Here is a 21443-nt window from a genome sequence, read left to right as displayed (position 1 = left end):
GACCTTTCTTAAGACTCGTGGAGACAGATCTTTTAAAGCTGTGGCGCCTCACCTATGGAATGAGCTACCTTGCACCATTCGATCTCTACATTGTATAGACACTTTTAGGAAACAACTTAAGACCCACTTTTTTAAACTTGCTTTTTAATGTAATATTGTGTTTTAGTGTTGGTATGTTTGTTTTAATTTGTTTTAAATTGTTTTTATTTTTATAAATTGTGCAGCACTTTGTGACTCTGGTCTGTGAAAAGTGCTATAGAAATAAAGCTTACTTACTTACTTACTTACTCCTCCAGGGGAATCCCAAGGGGTTCCCAGGCCAGCCGAGAGACATAGTCCCTCCAGCGTGTCCTGGGTCTTCCTGTGGGCCTCCTCGTAGTATCGGAGCCGAAATACCATCTAAGGAGTTGTTTTTGCGAAAGGATTCTCGACAGTTCTCTAGTTCAAACTGACCTGACTCCCTTCCCTCCATTTGCGTACAAAGTGCACAAACGGACTCGGAAGGTATGCGGTCTCGACAGATAGCATCAACAAATTGGTCTGTTTGGTAGTTCTGAGAAGGAGCAGATGAGGTCTTATGTCCTTGTTTGGATTTTTGAAAGTATATTAAAGGTTGTCCAATACACACTGAGTGAAAAAGCAAGCCAGGGATCTGTTGGCAAAAACAGCGCCTTTTCTCCATTGGTTGAAACTTTCCAATAGACACCAATGGAGACTTGAGAGTATAAAGACGGTTGAATTTGAGACTTGGGGGAGATTTTTTGGTATGGAAGATTTTACGTGTTGAACTGACGAAACGGGCTGCACAGTGGCGCAGTTGGTAGGTTAATTGGCCTCTCTAAATTGTCCCTACGTGTGAGAGTGTGTGTGCATGGTTGTGTGTCCTCTGTGTCTCTGTGTTGCCCTGCGACAGACTGGCGACCTGTCCAGGGTGTACCCCGCCTCTCGCCCGGAACGTTAGCTGGAGATGGGCACCAGCAACCCTCCCGACCCTATTAAGGGACAAGGGTGCAAGAAAATGGATGGATGGATGGATGGAACTGACGAAACTGTAATTCCGTGGAGTGTAATAAATCTCCGGCTCGTCTATGGCCTAGCAGCAAGAACTACGTATTATTGTATTATTTTCCTTACTTATATATTTAAGAGTAAGCCACCCTTCAATTCTTCAATTCTTCAATAGTAGGAGATGCCCAAAAGACCTCACTAGGGAGGCGTCAAGGAGGCATCCTAATCTGATGCCTGATCCACCTCAGCTGGCTGCTCTCGAAGTGAAAAATCAGCGGCTCTACTCTCCCTCCTGGATGACTGAGCTTCTCAATCCTATCACTAAGGGAGAGCCCAGACACATTATGGAAAAAAATTATTTTGGCCGCTTGTGTTTGTGATTTTGTTATTTCAGTCAAGACCCTTAAACCTATGCCATAGATGAAGGTGGAGACGTAGATCGACCGGCAAATAGAGACCTTTGCTTTTTGATCCAGCTGTCTCTTCACCACGACAGACTGGTCCAGCGCCCACTTTACTGCAGACGCTGCGCCAATCCGTCTATTGATCTCCTGTTCCATTTTTCCCTCATTCTTAATGTTATGGATTCTGTAATTTCCTCCATCACTTTGAGCCTCTTTCATCTGCTTAACATGCTGCAGCATACATAACCATGCTTATATACTGGCAGTCATATGTAAAAAGACTGAAACTGATTAGAGTACCCTTTAGGGAGGCTCCAGATTGCAGAGATGAATAAAAAGCTAAACTTGCTACAATCTTTGCCTCACTTGGCTTCTTGTCACTTTGCCCCAGAGCTGGACGATGAATGTAACCTAAGAAGCATGATGTTCCATTTGGATGATATGTATGGATTGTGAAATGTGATCATTTTTTAAGCATTAAAGCTTATTTTTATATATAACCAAATCTCATTATTTCTCAAGGTTATTTACAATGAGTGGTTCTGGTCGGGTGCTGAAACTGGTTAACGGACATGGGTGGTGAACAGAGACATAAATTAATGAACTCCAACAATGAACAAGATCCTAAGATGCTTAAACTCCTCCACTTGGGTCAGGACAATCTTCCCTGACCCAAATAAGGCACTCTACCCTTTTCGAGCTCAAGACCATGGACTTGGATCTGGAGGTACTGATCTTCCTCCCGGCTGCTTCACACTCGGCTGCATACTGCTCCAGTAAAGCTGTAGATCACTACCAGATGAAGCCAGAAGGGCCATATCATCTGCCAAAAGCAGAGGCGTGATCCCAAGGCCACCAAAATGGATCCCTTCAAAACCCCGGTTGCGCGAAACGTGATCTTGGACAGAAAACTCCCAAATCAAAAAATCTAATCAAATTTTATTTATATATCACATTTCAACAACAAGGTATTTCAAAGAGCTTTACACCATAAAAACACAAAAATACAAAGTCATAGAAACACAGCCAACAACTGAAACATGACATTTTCTCACTACATATCAGATTGTTAATTAATGTTTCATTAATTAATGCATGGCTCTCATCTCAAGTCATGCGATGAGATGAGACTAACTATTTCTAGTTAGAACCTCTCAACTTCACACACATCACACACATCCTTTAAATCTCGACTGAAAACCCGCCTGTTTAGAGTTGTATTTTAAACATAATCATTTACAAATTTTATGATAGCTCTTGACTTTATGTAATGCTTTGTTTATTCTATGTTGAATGACTCTGTTTTTGTGTTTTTATTATGTAAAGCACCTTGAAATGCCTTACTGCTGAAATGTGCTGTACAGAAAAAATTGGATTGACTGACTTAGAAGCTAATATAAAAATACCTACAAATTATAAAAAGGACTCAAATTGAATATAAATGAGTATGCCTCATCTATACAGAATGGTAGAACAATTTCACACTGATTTTTAATCAATAAGTCACAAGACCTGGAAGCTATTGAAGAAAACTACTAAATATTGACAAAACAAATTACTAAAAAATAAAAAATGAGGTAAAATGGAAAACAAATGACTGTGCCTCATCTGTAGTGTAATTATTTCAAAGTGATTTTGAGTTAATACTTCACATGACCTGGAAGCTATTGAAGAAAATACTATATTATTTAATATTAAAATTATTGAAAATAATGTATATGACTTTAAAATTTAATAGATGTTATTTTGTCTCATGTAAAAGCATGAATTAGCACTGACAATTAGTTAGTCGGTTACAATTCAAGTAATTTATTAACATTTATTTGACAGGAATGTTTGGTTCGGTAATTTGTTGACCAGTCCCTAAGTGAACCTTTGGGTGTGATGGGGTGACGTCATCGGCCAAAATTATAACTTTTAATATTTAAAGGACGAAAGTTGCACAAACGACAGTTTCAACGGCACAAACCTGCACAAACGGAGCACTAACGAAGTAGCCCACTTTATTTTGTTTTGGAGCAAGATGTGGTGACGGTGACGTCATTGGCCAAAATTATAACTTTTAATATCTCAAAAACGAAAGCTGCACAAACAAAAATTTTAATGGCACAAACCTGCACAAACGGAGCACTAAAGAAGTAGCCCACTTTGGTTTGTTTTGGAGCAAAATTAGGGGATGGTGAACTCTGGATGACCTAAAAACAAATTTTTAATATCTCAGAAACGAAAGCTGCACAAACGAGTTTTAACTGTGCAAACGGAGCACTAACGAAGTAGCCCACTTTGGTTTGTTTTTGAGCAATATCGGGAGATGGTGAACTCTGGATGACCTAAAAAATAATTTTTAACATCTCAGAAACCAAAACTGCACAAACGAAAATTTTAATGGGACAAACCTGCACAAACGGAGCACTAACCATTCAAACTATTTGCTGAATTTTTTGAGCAAATATAGAAAGATAGAAAGCTATTCTTTCATGCTTTCTATCTTTTTAATACACATGTTCAAATGACTTCATTTTTTTAAAAGCAAGTTTAACATGGCTCCATTTCTGTCGTTACTTCTTCCGTCTTGTTACTATAACAGAGGATTCATTTTCACCAACTTGAAAATTTTAAGATTAACTTCACAAATAACTCGAAAAAATTTGGATGTCAAAAATTTTTACATTTGTGAGAAATTTTTCATGACTGAACGTATAGATTTATCATATTTAGACTTAGTCTACATGTAGCCTAAACCTACATGTAACCAGATATCTGAGGAAACAAATAAATTTTTATGTGTTTTGGTTTTTCATCCACATGAAAACTCAGTTCAGTATCTTTGAATTTGCGTCTTCCCTCTCACGTATGTATCTTTATGAGAGGTTTTGCTTCTAAGGAGGACCCGATCCTGGTAGCGCCTCACTGCGTCTGCGTAGTGTCCGTTTCCAGGCAACCGTGACAACAGCACCGGTCCGCAGCGTTCTGGGGTCCTATGTAGCTCCCGCCATGACAATTTAGCTTACCTTAATATTTCCTGTGTTTTATTTTGGTAATTATTGTTACACTTTGTGTTAATATGTGTGACAGGCATGCCTATCGGATATTTATAGAAATACACAACAAATCGCGTCCTGTGACAGTTTAATACGGGACACAACATTTAACAGCCAAATGCGGGACTACTCCGTATTTTATGGGACAGGCGACAAATAATGCACCACATACCTGCTCTGACATTGTCTTGTGTTTATTAATTCTAATACGCTATTTAAAACTAATTAAACCTATTTATCAGTCCACACAAATGAACCTTCTGCCACCATGTTTAATACAAATCTGATTGGCTGACACAGACTTCAGCTTTGCACTAAACTGCCCCCTGTTTTGTATTTTTAATACAATGCTCAGTGGCATATTTGTGCAGATGGTGGATGAAAACTTTTCTGAAACTGGTCCTCTGTCTACAATATTATTTTTTGAAACAAAGTGGTAAAGTTCTTTACTTTTACAAAGACTATGACTCTGTGTGTACAAGCTTTTATACTAAGGCATTTTCTGACATTAAGTCAGAAATATTAAGGAAAAAAGTCAGAAGTTTTCAGAAATTATAAAGTCAGACATTTGCGACTAGTGACAGAGGCATAAGAGGTAAATTTGGGAGATGAGAATCTGGACATTTTCCAAACTTTACATAATAGATCTGAGCTTTTTCCTGGTTCATAACAAAATCTCTCGTGTGCAAAGTCACCATGATCGCCTTGAACGAAGTCCAGAATACACGAAAAATAAGTTTCAAGTTACAAGTTTCTGACTTTACAATGTGTTTTCATATTGTAAATGTATGCCTTTTATTGTGAAAGAGTGTAATTTATGTTTTGCAAACTGATAACTATCAACATCAGAGAATGTCCAAGTACTGTCTTGTAAATTAATTTAGAAATTTCTGCACGTTTTTTGGTGGAAATTTACTCTTCCATAGCCAATTTCTTTAGCCTTGTATATAATTATTCAAGGGTTAGGGTTACTTCCCACTACTGAATATATGTAATAAAAGAGTGTCATTAATGAAGGGGAAAAAACTCAATCCAGACTTTAAGTACGTTTATGGCCTGGTTCGCAGAGTATTAAGTTAAATTTGTTTCCCAATTATTCAATAAAAAAAAACTAATCTCAGTTAAGTAAAATAAAATTGTAATCAAAACTTTTGGAATTGTAATGATTCCTTTTTTAAAAACAAAAAGCAAAACAAAAAAAACAAAGTTTAGTTTAAAATACTTTTTTTTATTAAATAACTAATTTTTACCAAACATAAACATTTATTTGCACACATCAGAAATCTGTTGTTTTGATGTTAGCTAACGTCCCAAACGTCATCTGAGAACGACAAGCAAAACTTTGAGTCACAAACAAAAACTTTTCTGACAAGCGTAAATAAGTTTGTTTTGCAAAAAAAAAAAAAACGTGTCAAAAATGTGTGATTTAAATTTTTTTTAAAGTTTTTTTTAAGCAAAACTCAGTAGGCCTTTCTCATGGTGGCATGCATTAACAATTCAATATTTGCTTTGGTTTTTTTTTCTGCAGCTCCACGTTAAAGTTTGATGCAGCTCTGCTTTCGTGAATGGACCATCTTCATCTCCACTGCAAGTGTAGCAAACAGGCAGCTCTTCTTTTATAGATTACAGTACACTTAAAGGTTGCATTGTTCCCTTGTTTATATTTTTAATAGTGTAATTCTGTAAAGACAAAATATGTCTGGTGGTCTAGCTCTGATTTACATATCTTGCTAAATTGCGGGTTTGAATATTGCAATACTTTCCTATAACAAAGTAACATGCAGAAAGAAATTACTAATTAAATATCTTACATATGCATAGCGTTATGCTCTATATAGAGATGTTTGTTAACTTTGATTGTATATCTCACAATTTTGTAATTTATCATTGTTTATTAAACTCTGAAAGCTGAGTGGCTTTGTTAATATTCTGTCCTAGAATGTGGTTAGATGTGCCCTTTTTTTGTTGTTGAGCACCTGCCCCTTTAGTCGTCTCTGTACGGCCCTGGTCCTCGTCACCAGAGGGAGATTTCATTTCCTGTTTCAACAACAGACTGAAGAAGCCCCGGTTTCTGCCTCCTCGGCACACTGACTGAGAAAATGTCACGCTTATTACAGATCCAGTACCCTTAACAAAACTGTCATCTCCATTCTGAGACGTCAGAGGAAGCATGCACACAGCGACTGACACATTTTCCCTCAACTGGATGAAGAGAAGAATTGTTCCAGAGCTGCTGCTCTCAGCAGTTTCCTAAGCACTTCCTGTTGTTAGGACTTTGGGTGCTTGTTTTGAGTTTTTGTCAGAAGCTGTGGTGTGAGAAAGGGTCTTTGTTTGGCCCAATAACTTAGCCCTCCGGATACTGAACTTTAAAATAGTGTGTGTGTGTGCGTGTGTGTGTATGCGTGTGCGTGCGTGTGTGCGCGCGTGTGTGTGTGTATGCATGCTTGTGTGTGTGTGTATGCATGCGTGTGCTGGTGCATGCACGTGTGAACAGGAAGGCTTGTTCTTTGTTGGAGTGCATCATGTTGCTGGTTGACCTCTCGCTGTTCTTTGCTGTCCTGTAAACCCCCTAACTGCCTGCGGTCATTGCGGTTTTGTGTATCGCTCAGATTTCTGGAGAATTTTTATCCTCTTGTTCAAATTTGCTGGTGTCGGTGGTTAAATAACTCAACATGCCGCTCTGCCACCATACATTTCTCTGTATTGTTTTTCTGCTGCAGCAAAGGCCGCTAAAAGCAGGAAACACATGCTGTTTGAAAATGTGTCATTTGCAGAGTAGTTATATAATACCGCATAGAAAGCATAATGACATTTCCAAAAGAAGAACAATGATAATGCAAGCAACAGCATTTTAGTTTTAATGGTATTTAGTTTGTAACATTTCACAGAAACAAGCTCCACATGTCCAATGTTCAAAACATACATTACACATTTTTTAGGGTTAGAGGGTTAGGGTTAGGGTTAGTACACTTACAAAACTACTTAAGTACAGTTTTCGTGTATCTGTACTTTACTTAAGTAGATTTAATAATGGATACTTTCTACTTTTACTCCACTACATTTTACAGTAAGTATCTGTACTTTCTACTTCACTACATTTCTACAAAACTGTCGCGTTACTCGTTACATCCAAGTCGCGTTGCGCTTTTTTTCCATTAAAATGTGAAGTTCAGGGTCTTAAGGTGGCGCCGTAAAATCCGAGCAATGACGTGACTTAGTGTCTGTTGTCACCCATCGGCTCCACCTTTACTCGCACGCGGAGCTCCAGACATGCGCAGTGGTTTTCTCTGAGCGGGAGGAGAAGTCTGGATGTCTGTCTAACCGTCAGTAATATAATAGCGCTGCATAAATCATAGATATGGCGACATGTAAAATCAGCAGCACTTCGCTTTCACAGACAGCGGGGCTTCGTCCAACTTTTAGAGTCACTTGGAAGGAAAGCTTAAATTAAGGTAAGCGCTGTGGACGTGATGCTAGCAAAGCATCACGTCCACAGAGACACATGTTGCATCTGCGATGAAAAAAAGTTGTCACTCATGCGCTGAATTATTGTGTGTTGACTGAGGTGTCGCAGGTATGGGACAACGCTGTGACCAAAGTCTGCAATATAGTGATATGACATTCAGGAACGATCCGATTCTTCTGGACGGATCTTTACTAAGTCCTAAGGACTGAAGCTTCACTTAGAGCCGTTCTTTGTTCTTGTGTACCCTGCAGTAGATATATTGTGTACACTGCAGTATACATATATACATACACAAATTTATTTAATCGCTGAATAAGTAAAAGTTGAACGTATGAACACAGAGCATGCTCATTGCTCATTGATTGATTTCGTCTCCTGTCATGGTGGCAAACATCGCAGTGGGAGGGAGGRTGAAAACAGTCACSRTGCTCMTKCTGCTTAGTTAYTTGTTGCGCCGTTGGACAGTGTTCATAGTTGAACGWTATTTACCRTTRATTGCGATGTTTCAGTTGTGGTTTYTGACATRKGCAATATGGGCAACCGCCCAGGGCGTTATTTTTCTAGGRATAGCAGGAGACMTCTGCGGATTGTAGCACAGCGATGAAAGCAAAACAGAATGAAGTGAGTTTTAATTGATACTGGTTAAATATATTTCAGCTCTAAGTATTTAATATCTAGGTGTTTTTATGGGAATGTGGATCTTTCAGATCAATCTGAGAACCAATTTTGATAGGTAAACTTAATGTTATTGTGTCATTTAGCGCAGGGCACTGGTCTTGGGTTCGGTGGTCTTGACTACAACTCTGCTACATTGCTCCTTGGTTGCCTCCCCTCACCTTCTTTCCATCCCCTTTCAGTTGGATTTCTTTCTAAATAAATGTGACTAATGAAGTTCATGCTATGTTAGGACAGGAGACAATACTGAATCGATAGATAAGAACAGTTTTTCCTCACCTGKCTGTCTCCTCCCGCTCAGTAGTTCTTCAGAGAAAGGCAGACGCAGAGACCTGTCAGTGTCTGTATTTCATTACCTCTCTGCTTAAACCGCTACTCCGAGCTGAAACAGAAACGATACATTCAATGTTTTCCGTCTTCCAACAAGTAGCAAGTCTACTCCACTTTATTCACCAAAAACGTTTTTTTTTTTATTCACCAAAAACTGTTCTGTAATCTGGAACGTTTGCTACGTTGTGCTCGTTAGCCGCCTTGTCTCACTGTGCGAGAGGCAACTGCGTCGTGCGTCACGGGCAAAAGGTCCAAGATAACACAGTGTCTGGCTTATTATGTTATACAAAAAAGAAACAAAAAAAGCAAATAATTTTAGTACATGGTTTTTATGTGTCAGAAGAGGGCTTAGGGAATAATAATACAAAAAAATAAAAAATAAATAAATAAATAAAAAATTGACCAAAAGGGCACTTGGGGGCAAGGAGCAAAATGGGCAGGTGCTCAAGCACCCCCAGGCACCCTCTGCATGTGCCTGACAAGGACAATACACTGACTGCGGCTGCTGCTGGAGTAAAACTGGTTCAAGAATCCCACCATGGTTTCCCTTCATGGCAGGACTTACAACTCCTGTTGTAGGTCAGGGCGACTGTGGCTTTGTGGGAAGAGTAGTTGTCCTGTGATCAGAAGGTGTAGGTTCAATTCCAGCTTCCTCCTGCTTCATGTCGATGCACCCGTGGGCAAGGCACTTAACCCCAACTTGCCTACCGATCTGCGTATCTGTGTATGAATGTGTACGCGTTTGTGAGTGCGAATCGGTGAATGTGACTAGTGTAAAGCGCTTTAAGTGGTCAAAATGGTTGGAAAAAGCGCTAAATATTTCAGTTCATTTACCATAAGTTACCAATTTAAATTGGTAAGTTGAAGCTAAAATCTTCAAAGAAACATTTTGAAGAAATGTTTCAGGAGCATGCTAATTAGCAGAAGCTGAAACTAAATAAGAAAATTGCTGAAGAATCTAAAGTGAATCTGAACTGAATGAATCTACAATAAGTTTTCCTTTTCTGTTCTTGAATGCATCGTAAATTAAAAAGGTAAAGGGCTGAGCTCAAGAAATTCAAATCAAAATCCTTCAAGACTATTGCGTTAAAATATTAAAACATACTAACAAGGAAGTCACTTGTTGACAAATGTAGATATAACAAGCTGTTTTGCTAGCATCTGTAGCTATGCTAACTATTAGCATATTAGAAATATTTTTGTTAGATTTTACTGGTCACATTAGCATGTTAGCTATTAATAACAAACATCTACCACATTAGCAACTTGCTAATTAGAGATGGGCACTACGACGCCATCCATAATCCTTCTGCTGTGTTACATTGTGGCCTGTTAACTGTTCTTCAATGAATGTCTTGGAGATGGGAGGCGCTTATAGTCACTTGTTCACCTGGACCATTTATAAGAAGCGTTCATTCAATTTACTTTCACTTTACATTGTATTTGCCATTTAGCTTTGCCTTTTTTCTTATAGCGTGTGATTGGTTTTGTTTAAAAATGAAGTTTGATCTGAATGGTTTTGTGGCTGATTCTACTTTGGAGAAGCTTGGTGGATGCAGTAAAAGCGATCTCAGTCATCGCTGCTCATTTTGAAATACCTGTAGTTACTAGAAAAAGAAGGTGATTAAAAGGCACCTTCTTTTTTGTTTGCATTGGTTGAATAAAAAATTTTACCACCTCCCAAACCAACCACCCAGAGTTGATGTAGGGCATCTGATGCTGAGGTGTGTAAAATTATGAGTTGATTATGCGTTGCTTGGAGCTACCAGAGAAAGTGCTGCAGCATCAAGTTAAGATGCCTAAATTGGAATTGGAGGCAGCTGTGAGATGCGACTTGGCGTGTTTCTGTTGATCAGGACAGCAGTTCTGTGGGAGCAGAGTTTGACATAAACAAATGCATTCACTTGATTCCACTGTTTGCAGAGCTAGATGTGGACAAGAATTTGATCTTGTTTGAACATGTGGCAACGACACTGAGCTGGCCTAAGGATGTTTGGCTGCTGCTTTTGCAGTGTGTATTTACCAGTAAAACACACGAAGCCTATGCCTCGCTGTCACCTGGTGACAGTTTAAATTATGATAAAGTAAAGACTGCAGTGGAAAAAGCTTATGAGTTTTTGCTTGAGGCATATCGACAAAAATGTTGTCGCTATAAAAAAGCCGAAAAAGTTACGCTGAATTTGGGTGTGTTAAAACTGCATTATTTGATTGGTGGTGCACTGCACAAAATGTTAAGAACTTTGATCACCTCCATGATCTAATTTTGTTGGAGGAATTTAAAAATGGCTTACCTGAAAACATCGCAACCCATCTGCTCAAGATTGAAAGATTTTGGACTGCTCCTAAAGGAGTTGGTTTGGAACAAAGGACACTTGGTCTTCTCAAGCAGGTGTCTTATATCTGTCTTTTATTCATGAGGCGTATGTGTCACTGCCCAACAGTGAGCAAAAAGTTTAAGTTAAGATTTTGAGAGGCTCTGGGGCATTTCACTCTTTTCTTAGAGCTGATGTGTTACCATTCTATGGTGAGTCTGAGACAGGTGCCTGTGTTCCGATACCGGGAATGGTATTAAACGTGCTGTTTGTTCCATTACCTAAATGGTCTCTCGAGTTCGAACCATTTACATGCATAGTTAGCTGTGTGCCCTGCTTTGCCAATTGACGGAGTCTCTGTGATTTTTGGTACCGGTTTAGCTGGAATGCGTATCTGGGCAGATACTGTGCCATTGGATGGGCTGGTTAAGTCAGAGCTGGTTGAGCGGGTTGTTTCTTAGACTGATGAGAATAGCAGACAGATTTACTGCATGCGCAGTTACTCAGGCCATGGTGCACGCTCAGTCAGAAAGAGGAGAAATGTCCGAAAAAAAATTTATCTGCCTTTCTCCAGGTTTCCTTTGCCTGTCTCGCATTGAGTTTGTGGCAGAGCAACAAGCTGATGTTTCTCTTAAGAATCTCTTCGATCAGATTCACCCGCTGAGCGAAATGACGGACTGTCCCCGTGGACACTAACTGCAAGACTAGTTGTTGGTGAGGAAATGGTCATCACATGCTGACATTGTGGGTGAGCCAGTGTTGAAATAGTGGTTCTCATTAAACTTTGCTCTGCAGTGTTAAACGTTGCTCATAATGAGTCTGGTCATTCTGGTGTACATAAAACGTATGACCGGGTTCTGAGAAAATGTTTCTGGCCACGTCTTAAAGAGGACGTTTCGTCTCATATTAAGATGTGTCATATCTGTCAGCTCATTTCCAAGCCCATTCAGGTTTTGAAACCGTTCCCTTTAAGTCCAGTTATTACAGAATTTGAGCCATTTGAAGATTTAATGATCGACTTCGTGGGCCCGTTACCTCGCTCAAAGCCTGGGTCATCATATCGGCTCACTGTGATGTGTCAAACTACACGTTATCCAGCAGCTTATCCATCCATCCATCCATTTTCTTGCACCCTTTTTCCCTCAGTGGGGTCTGGAGGGGTGCTGGTGCCCATCTCCAGCCAACGTTTCGGGCGAGAGGCGGGGTACACCCTGGACAGGTCGCCAGTCTGTCGCAGGACACAGCAGCTTATCCATTATGCACAATAACTGCTAGGTCAGTTGTACATGCTCTTACTCAGTTATTTTTGGTGTTCAGCATCCCTAAAGTAATACAGTCTGACTAAGAAAATTGTTCATCACATTTGTTGAGTCAGGTTCTGAAACAGCTACAAGTGCAACACAGTAAAACAGAGTGGCTGGTGACCACTCTGTTCATGGAGTGACTGGTTGTGCAGTCTACTTGGATGGCGTGGTGGTGTACTCTAACATGTGAGAAGAGCATGTGGAGCATTGCTGAATGAGACTCTGACAACAGAGCGTTGGTTCATGAGTGTCTGCATTAGTTTCCAAGACAACAGTGATAACTACTCACTTTTATTGAAGGAACATGACTTTTAGTATGTTAATAAACAAGTCACGTTAACACTATCCACTATGTTAGCAGTTACATGCTAATACAACTACAGAAATGTTTCAGCTAAATGCTGACATCAGTATTAATTAATTGCTAAAGTCAGCATTTAGCTGAAACATTTTTATAGTTGTATTTTTTAGCCAGGATTAACTAAATGCTAATGCTACCATAAATAAGTAGGCTAACAAATAATAATAATAATAATTGCAATTATACAAATGTCTCACCATTGGAAATATCAGTTGTTTACTGGATTTATCCAAATATTTAATCAGTGACATGACAACAGATAAATACAGAAGTATGAAAGGATATGCACATTTTTTAATAGATTGCATTAATGTTTATGCATTTTTTTATGTTATGTTATCTGAGAAGCACTTAACATTGTCTGCATTTGTTTCAAATTGCTCAAAAGTAATATTGATCAAATAAAATATTAAAGAACAATTCTTCCAGTATATGCCAACATAGTCTCTTATTTGACAACAGTCACTAGGCTTAACATAGGCACCTGTTATATGGATTATTCCCAGAACAATTAAAGATTTAAAAACAATCCTCTATCTTGACTTTCTGAATACCCTCCAATGGGCAGGTTTTATACCCAAACAGGCCGATTAGTCACCACTTTCACCGTCTTACCTCAGCTCTCCATTATTGGGTTATAAGACCTCAGCTTAGGGCATCAAACCAATGAAGCATAGTGGCTAATTGTTGTGATTACAGAGGTATTAGGAAGGAGAATGGAAATAAAATGAAGAGAATCTGGTGGGTTTGTTAACATTCAGCTGAACCACATTACAGTAATAGTTTTTAAGGTTGTTCACCTACAAGTAAGAGCAATCAGGCTGGTTAAAAAAACTGAGGATGTTGAAGTACAACATCCTCAGTAAGTAGTAAGCAACTAGCTTTAGGAAGTAAAATAACTATAGAAACCAACACAATTTTATTTCAGGGCCTAAAGCTTAAAAAAAGAAAGAAAAATTACCATGTGGCACCATTACTCTGGGACCAATCTGAAGTAGCTGCTGTAGCTGCTAATGGCTACAGCAGGCTGCTAACAGCTACAGCAGGTAACAGAAGAAGTTTCTACCTGGCTTGAGGTAAGCAATTTAAAACAAATTAAAAGTTTATTGGAAATTTCTTGACTAGAAGCTAGATGTGAGCATGAAGTATCCTCTTCTATCTACAGAACTATCCTGGCAAAGCGTTCATCTCTGACGTTAGCAAGGCTGTTTAGCTAGCCTTATTAGCATTTACACATCAGACATTACCCAATTTAACAGAAAGAAATTAAATTTTCTGTAGGAATGCAGGAATATAAAATGTTTCATGTTCTGTGAGATACTGGTTATATTGTTGTTTTTAAGCTGAATATTGTCAAATGTATTGTTAAAACACTTTTTTTAGTAAGTCATTGGTGAGTTATAAGCTACAAATGTTTTCAGTTATTTCTTTTAATATCTCCTAATCAGGTTTTCAATCTGATTCACATAATGTTATTTTTAGTTACTTTTAGTCAGTTGATGTAATACATTGGCTTAGATGTTTAATTTAGTTGTAAATAAAAACATCACTTACATTATTACAAATGTTTTATAATGTTTGAGGGCATTGAAATAAACTCAAACTTTGTTTGAGTTTATTTCAAACAAAGTTTACCAACTCTGTAAAAATGTTTCACTAATTCAATTAAGCAATATTCAGTCTTGTAATTCAGTGTATGAACTTAGAAGAGCCATTTAGTGTCTGTCTGCTCTTAACTGATGCAACATGCCTTCAGCTAACAACTACAGAAAACAGTAACTGCTTCCTGCGACACACATAAACAGATATGAAGGAGAGCACCATGAAACAGCTAACGCCAGCAGGCAAGCTAAAATCAATAAGCTATTCGTTGAACATCGACCAGAAATGGCCCATGATCAGAAACAGCTTTCTATCTGCAGAGGCAGCAAATCAACTCTGACTGCAGAAACAGATTGAGGTGAGACTTCTAACTGTGGGAAGCAAAACATATTTCTGCTGAACCGTGTTCTGCTCTGCCGGTAAAAGTCCGAAATTAAGGTGACAGCAAAAGGATTTTTTCTGCATAGCTGATCTCCTTATGATTACCTTGCAACCGTTGCTAGGAAGTAAAACTTTCTTCAAGAAGTGGACTGGGGAATTTTTGAAGCACAAAAGGCTACAAAAATTATCATTTTTATCCTGATGAAAAGGATTTAATTAAATTGTTTTCACTAATTTTGTTAAAAATCTAGCCCAGATTTGTGTTCAAACTCAAACATGACCTTCTTTCTTCACTGTTTTTATATCATAAACATTAATCCACAGAATCTTTATCCCATGTACGACAGTCTCGTCTGGGCATGACAGTTACTTCAGTTTGGAAGTTCTAAGGCTGTTTTCTCACCTGATGGTCCGTTAGACTCAATTGGGGACCAAAATTACAACATTTGTTACATTTTCAGTTAGTGTGGTTCGTTTTCACACTGCACTGTATCAAATTAACCAAATCATTTGAAAAAAAATATTCCCGTTCCTCACCTGTGGTGGCGGTGCACCAAGAACCACTGAAGGAAATGACACAAACCCTGAAGAACATAAGGGCTCCTTCTTCACAAAATGTAAACAACAATGGAGTAGTGTCAGATTTTAATGTTGTAGGATTTTTCTTTTGTCTTTGGGAAAAGACAGAGTAATTTCTCCTGTTAGCGCTAAACTCTTGCTATTGTTGTGGTTGGATTTACCCAGAATGCCCTGCGTGGTAGTTTGCTTCCTGCTTTTGGAGCGGTCTCTGCAATCAAACCAAACCACAGTTCACTTCAACTGTAGTGAGGAGGTTTGTAGACAGACCACTGTTCACGTTTTTGGTCCCAAATGAACCGGACTTTATAGACAAATGAACCAGAGTTTGACTGAACTGGGCTGTGTGAATGAACCCTAAGTCGAATCCAGGGTGATCAAATCCATTACTATGTTCTGCATCTAATGGCCTCCATAGGTTCCAATATATTCAAAGTAGCATAATTTTGCATTTCAAAGTAAACTAATTCATAATATTTAACTCTAAAAATTATACAAATATTAATACAGTTAGCTCTAATAAAAGGTTTTGTGGACATAGAAATAACTTCCTGGAAAAAAAGGCAGAGAATGAGATATTCTTCCCATTGAGAAATTGACTTTAGTGAGTTACTGGCCTGCCATACCGCTTCTGATTCAGACAACAGAATATGCCAAAAAGCAGGAGATGACAAAAAAAAAACAGCATATTTGATCAAATAAAAAAGGATAGTGAGAACCTTTTAAAAAAATAAATCAATCAATACTGACAAGAAAAAACAAGATTTATGTTCAAGAATTCAGGACAGTCACTGCCATAGCTCCTTAATATTAATGCCATCACTGCTCTTTGTGTGAATAGTTCTGGTCAACAGAGCTTTGTTGCTTAAAGTTAATCTGTTTGCTTCTGTTAGAAAATTATCAAGTAGTTTAATAATGGAGCAATTATGCGCTTCCCTCTCTCCCTCCAATACACAAATCCTGTTTAAGCAAATTATCTGTAAAAATAGCACCATTCTATCTCCTGAAGTACAGTAAGAAACTTTTACAGTACAATTTAGAGCCTTCCTGTATGATGGCAACATTTAAAGAAGACAAATAGAGTGAAGTGCTGGGCTGTAATAACAGTTTAACTTAGAAATGTCTTGTAGAATTGAGCCTGTGTGTTTCCAAGTCATGTTTCCTGTCCTAAAGTTTTGTGAACTCTCCTCCCCTTACTGTATGTTTTGTCCTCCCCTCAATATTCTCCATGCATATTCCCATTTCTAACGAAGGAAGGAAAAAGGCAAAATGTCTGTAATTACACTGCATTTATTTCTTTCTTCTCCATGGCCCCAAATGCTAATTGGTGTCACTGCAGTTCAGCTCCGTCCAATTACTTGCAGTCCTCACTCGTCTGATTAGCAATCAGCTTTTCTCTTTCCCAAAGGAGAAGCAATTCGATGCCACAAACCCACCAGAGTCCAAGAATTCACCAGCTTTCCTTCAAAAGTACAAAACCTGTCAACGCTTAGTTTCCAGCCAAAGTCGGGAAGTCTTCGGATGTCAATCCGAAGACTTCCCGGATTGGCATCCGCATCTACTCTACCCACATTCTCATGTGGGTAGAGTAGGACTTGTGATAAACAGCCTTTAATTGATACTTCACACATCCAGTAATCCAATTAAAACCAATCCCTGACTTTAACCCTTAGCTAATCACTGCAGTGATAAGGAAGTTATTGCAGAGGAACATCAATGTCAGAGCAGCTTAAAAGTGACAGCAAACATGTCTAAATGAGCAGCTTCTCAGTCAACGCTTCAGACTCACTTCACTTTCTGATAGTAAAAGCGGTTACAGTTTTGAATGAGAGAAGCTAATGTGCCTACAAAATGCATTCACCTCCTTGGATCATTTACCATTTCATTGAAAAATTCGGCTTGTTTTGACAAAATAAATTACAAACAAATCCTTAAAGTAAAATAAACTGATTTATTTCTTTCTTAAATTAAAAAAAAGACAATTAAATAATTTTATTTTTTTATTTTTTTTAAACCAAAGCTGATTTGGGCAAAAAAAAAAGAGAAAGAAAATCACAGTGCTTTATTCACCCCCTACAAAGTGGAGATCACATTCCTTTTACAGGCACTGTATTGCCTATAACACTTTTGGTAAAATGGCAGCAAATGACTATGTATATAACCAATTTCAAGACATATAATAAAAACAAATAAATCCATATAGAATTATAAAAAAGAGCAGTGACTTGAAAAAGACCAGAAGTCAGAGAGCTTAACCTTTTCTTACTGGGAATCTGGTGCAGCGTAGAAGAGAAATCTCAAACAGGGAAGTGACTCATACACACACCGAACTTTCCCGGCAAACGGCAAAGCTGTTCCATACTGATGACATCACCCGCCCCCAGTACACAGGCAAAAAGGTCAAGGATGTTCAGAAGCAGATCCCTGGGCAATAAAACACACATACTCTAGGGCTGCACAGTGACAGACAGTTAGCCGTGAAGACAGCGAGGAGGACATGCATGGACAAACACGCACACGAACCTAAGCAGAGACAAACACACACACTTTGTCGGGCGTACCAGCTGAGTGGCAGGATTTCACCTGAAGACTTCTTTCCCCAAAAAACTTTGTCATTAGATCCGGTGTCAGTCTGCATGGCAGTGAGCTCAAACACCAGCGACTCTCATCCTGTCAGTAATAATGACGCTTTGCGGAGATGTTGCTTTGAATTGGACTCTAACCACGCAAATTAAATTGTGTCACAGAGCCACGATTTAATCATTGATGCGTCGTATTTCTCAGCCTCCCTGATAAACTCATCCACACACACACCATGAAGGGTGTTTGTGACATGAAGGGATAGGCACTTATGTTTTGCTTTTAAGAAGAATGATATGAATTCTGTCAAACTCTATTTATTAAATTAAGACATCATTCAGGTACTTTGGACAGGCTGCTGACTTGCTGCTTTTATGCTTTAAAAGTAGTGGATATCAAGAACATGAGCCATTTTTTATATGTATATAAACATTTTGACTTGTAAAATGTTGGACGTTTTTATTCTTCACTAAGACAGGCCTTTGTGTTCTTTATGACATTTTGAACCAAACAGAAAGTAAGAACCAAGCATTTACTTCTCCTAGATTTCTTTCTTTGCAGATGATATTTTCCTTCTTTATGTGAGAGGAAATGCATTACTCAGACATTCCTCCAGTTAGGCATTTTGAGCTGTAAGCATGACATTTTTTACTTTAAGTTTTGGATGCATCTGGATTAGTGCTTTTGTTGTACACTCTTAGAAATGGCTGCAAATTTACGATGGAATTCCAGCCATAAATATTCCAAAATACGGAAGGATATTGTCAATTTGATGTCTTCTTCTGTTGTCACAATCAAGACTGACGACTGGCAGTAAACTACCGCAAAATAATTGTAAAATACAGTTTTTTTCCTAGGCAAGACATTTACTTGTATTTGCATCTTAGAGAAGCAGCATTTAAAGACAATATTAAACAGAAAGAAAAAAATACTTTCCATAATAAATCTTTTAGGGAATGAATCAAAATCTACAGAGCATAATCAAAAATGTTAGAATACCAGTATTGATGTTATATGTTAAAAATACAATGTTAATTAAACACTTGTTTAGTCAAATTCAAATATCAGTTTGTCAGTTTCCCTAAAAAGATGGTGTTTGATAAAGAGTTGCTCCCACAATCGCAACGTATCTGTGACGTCACGTGTTTGCCCTGGAGACAGCAGTATGGCGTCTTGTCTGGAGCTCATCATAACAAGGTAAGTTCCATAAAACTATTAAAACATGCTCTTTTTGTTCTTTCTTTCATGTAATGTAATGGTGATTTATTGTCTCAATGTTTGTAACTCCCTGGCAGACATTATACCACAATGTATACTGCGTTTATACTGTTATGTATTCTGTATCTCAATAAAGATATATAAAAAAAAAAAAAACAAGGTAAGTTCCATGTTAAGACCATCATGTTTTTGATTTTGATTATTTTTTATGAATGCATTAACTTCCTGTTTGCGCAAGAGTATCAACTTATGCTTAATGTAAGTTTATTTCTTTGGATATTGCGGTACGACTGTTCAAGTGTTCAGTACTTGAGTGGTGCTCAAGTCCAGTTCTTGAGAGCTGCTATTCTGCAATTTTCAGATGCTTCCCCGCTCCAATTAACACACCTGAATCAAATGAAAGGCTGGTTAGTAGGTCTGTTCAGAGCTGATCCTGGTCTGTTGGAGTAAAGATACATCGAAAAGTTGCAGGACGGTAGCTCTCGAGGACTGGACGTGAGCACCCTTGGTTTATTATTTTTGTTAGCAGCTAAAGCTAGCCAAGCAGGTGTAGCACGGGGTCTCGGGTGGTTAAACGAACATTAAAACTCAGAAAGGCAGTTTGAGTTAACATTATTTAGCTGCGGAGTCGTTTTCTTGAAGTTTTTGGCTATAGACGGCATAATGGGGAGAGTGGCTGTGCTGGACCGGTGGTTTGATCTATGCGATCAAAGCTAAGCCAAAATGTTTTTCTCTAGAAATAATAATGATAATAAACAATGACATATTGGCTGACTCTTTTTTTCAGCCAATACGCCATTGTTGGCTGAACAGCCTTCAGTTGGTAACTGGGGCCTGTTATGATGACTTCAACAAATTTCTTCTGACAGAAGAAATGTGTTGGCAGAAGAAATGCTGTCCAGAATGTTTCTATAAGCTAACTAATTTCTATAATGCCTAATGTCTGAGTGGTGTTCATGGTAATTATTTCTGACATTTTTATGCTTTATGTTGTAGGTGGTGAAAAATGCTCTCCAGGGTAAACCGGGTGGACAAAGTATTTTGGTGGGTCTGGTTAGTTTTGCTCACTTTTCTTTAAAATCTTTATTTTTTATCCTAATGTGTCTGCTATTTATCTGGTTCTTCCTCCAGGCTGGGAAAACCAGGCATTCTTCTGTTGGTTCATGTGCTTCGTCCTACATCCAAAGGCCACAAGAAGAATCCAAAACAGCTCATGTCAAACTGTGGACCATGTTTTCAGATATGTGCAGGTATGTGGTTATTCTAATAATCCTACTTATTTGTAGAAGCACTTTCTCATTGGCTTTGTTTGCTATCTGAAAGTAGCTGTGCTACTAAAGATATTTAATAATTTGTATTATTCGTCTTCTTATCATTGTGTCAAAGATGCAAGCCAGTGTTGAAGCCTTCCTCATTGCCGTGCAACCAGGACAGCCCTTCCTCCTGCATGTTGGTGAAAACAAGAGCAGCACCAAAGACACTTCACCATCAGTGATCACAAGATAATCCAAGGTAGCCTTTGATGAACTTTGAAAGCACACTTCTCCTTCAGTGCAAAGTAGCATGGATTCCTCTACAACAGTGGTCCCCAAACTACGGCCCGCGGGCCGGATACGGCCTGCCTCCACATTTGGTCCGGCCCCCTGAACAATATCAGAGAGCATTTAGATTTTTTTTCATGTACCGTATTTTCCAGACTATAAGCCGCTACTTTTTTCCTAAGCTTTGAACTTATATGTGAATTTTTCTTCAACCACCAGGGGGCTCTTTAGCAGGAAGTGAATCATTGGAAGTCAAAATTGGAAATCAAAGAAGAAAGGGCCCATTAAACAGAATTAGGTTTTAATAGAGAATTAAAATTTGAGAATGTTGTTGATCAGTTAAATAGCATTGAGACAAAAAAGATTTTTCGTTTTTTAAATAATACTGTGATCATTATGAGAATTTGAGGTATAGATATTAGGATCCAATAGATGGCAGTAGTGCAACAATAATGGATGCAAGCTGCCGTTGAAATCTAAAGAAGAAGAAGAAGATAGCGCCCATTTTTATTTAGCACATGCTAGTAGCAGACATAAAAGATCAGCACTTTTACTGTTATAGTTACCATTCCGAAACTACCGTAATCAGTTCAGTTAAATCTAATCTTGGCAACTTTTTCTTTTTCAACCGTAATAAATGTGAT

The 21443-nt window shown here is 38.3% G+C and overlaps 1 long non-coding RNA gene across 1 annotated transcript; it reads left to right on the top strand.

The window, feature by feature from the left end:
• The first annotated feature begins 20143 nt into the window (after positions 1–20143).
• Positions 20144–20754, top strand: LOC103476617 (uncharacterized). The gene is made up of 3 exons (XR_535510.2): positions 20144–20302; positions 20390–20508; positions 20645–20754. It is a non-coding gene; the product is annotated as an uncharacterized LOC103476617 (long non-coding RNA).
• Positions 20755–21443: the final 689 nt, after the last annotated feature.

Source organism: Poecilia reticulata, linkage group LG15 (assembly GCF_000633615.1).
Source record: "Poecilia reticulata strain Guanapo linkage group LG15, Guppy_female_1.0+MT, whole genome shotgun sequence".
NCBI classification, from domain to species: domain Eukaryota; kingdom Metazoa; phylum Chordata; class Actinopteri; order Cyprinodontiformes; family Poeciliidae; genus Poecilia; species Poecilia reticulata.
The sequence above is the reverse complement of the archived record's forward strand: the minus strand, read 5'-3'. Positions and strand labels throughout refer to the sequence as shown.